The sequence below is a fragment of the Oryx dammah genome, unplaced genomic scaffold, assembly GCF_014754425.2.
Source record: "Oryx dammah isolate SB20612 unplaced genomic scaffold, SCBI_Odam_1.1 HiC_scaffold_7896, whole genome shotgun sequence".
NCBI classification, from domain to species: Eukaryota; Metazoa; Chordata; class Mammalia; order Artiodactyla; family Bovidae; genus Oryx; species Oryx dammah.
This window is the reverse complement of record NW_024077531.1, coordinates 1-1,504: the sequence shown is the minus strand read 5'-3', so window position 1 is coordinate 1,504 and position 1,504 is coordinate 1. Positions and strand designations below refer to the sequence as shown.

Below are 1,504 nucleotides of genomic sequence, written 5' to 3'. Positions count from 1 at the left end.
TCCAGGAATTCCCACTCCTCCTGAGTGAAGTTGATGGCCACATCCTCAGAGGTCAGTCGTTCCTGAAATGAAATCACATGTCAGCAAAAGGGCCATGAAAAGTTCTCATTTTCATGCAAAAGAGAAAGGGTAGTAAGGGGTACGGATTGACTTGGTTAAAGTATGTGTTCTAACAGATTCCTGCAGGGGTATCAGGAGAAATTATGGATCTCTAATTTTAATTTCTTATGCTTTTTCCTAAGACCTTATGAGATCCTCCAATTAATATGAGTTTTTTATCATTGTTCAAAATCCATGAAATATATAAAAATAAGGCTCAACACTGATTTGGCTATACAAAAGTGTCAGATATTATGTTCTACCCAATGAGTGCAATTCATTATCTAGATGAGGTACAGCATGAGTGGTGTCTTCAGAGATGACAAAGTCCACGGCACTTTTAATGGAAAGGTTAGAATTTTCAGTTATGATGTTGATTACAGCAGCAAGGACCAAAAGTGTCTGAAGGCTTCCTGTTGCTCTAAATTACTGTAGTCTTACTCTAAACATTAAATAAGTACTTTACAGGCAAGAACCTGTCATCAATATAATAGCTCATTAAAGTACCATCTGTTCCCACCTTAGAGAAGAAAACCTGTGTCACAGACACTCTGAGAAACTCGACTCAGATCAAGAAGGTAAGAAATGTTACATGAAGCACCTGAACTCAGAAGCTTGGGCTCAGCAACTGATGCTTAAGCATCTAACAGTGAAGTAATAAGAGAACATTACAAGTCCTTAGACAGAGGGCTCCTAAAGAAAACCTGAAAGAAGTCCAAGGTGAGCCTCTTCCCTGCCACTCTGTCTTCTCTGCAAGGGGAGCAGCTCTCGGGCCCCCAGCCTTCATCCCTTGAAAATGGACACCTGTGCCAAATTAGTCTCTACCCCCTCCCTGACTGGGAGAACCTCCCCACTGTTGAGTGATCACTGTCCACAGTGGTGGTGAAGGACTGGAGACACTGACTGATGAGAGCCACAGCAGCTTGGCAGCCCCAGGTCCCCAGACCATCTCACTTATTCCTAGCCAAGCTTCCAAACCAGTGCCATTTCAAAGGACTTTGGCACAGCAGCCAAGTTCCCTGGAGCTGGAGCTGCCACAGCCAAGGGTGGCTGGCTCCAGGGCTGGAAGTGGGACTGTGTTCGGGAGCTTTATCACTGTTATGCCAGGAACCCTTCTCTGAAACAGTAGCTCTTCTACGCCACGGGCTTGGCCCTCTCAAAGGCCAGGGGGCTCTTTTGCCTGATGGTGGTCTAGCTCATCTTCCTGATGATATAAAGGAGCTGTTTCCACCTCCCATAGTTTTCTCCTGTGTCTGCCCTGTATGTTCCCTTTCCTGTAAGTCCCCAGGCAGCCTGGGGAAAGTGTGGGCTCAGGGTTTGACAGAAGGAAAACAAATAAATATTGTATTAATATGAAAAAAAAAAAAAAAGTCCAAGGTGAACAATGTGGAATGGCATGAAAGGT

At 44.5% G+C, this 1,504-nt stretch overlaps 1 pseudogene; it reads left to right on the top strand.

The window, feature by feature from the left end:
• The first annotated feature begins 964 nt into the window (after positions 1-964).
• Positions 965-1,328, top strand: LOC120860086 (annotated as a pseudogene).
• The last annotated feature ends 176 nt before the right edge of the window (positions 1,329-1,504 follow it).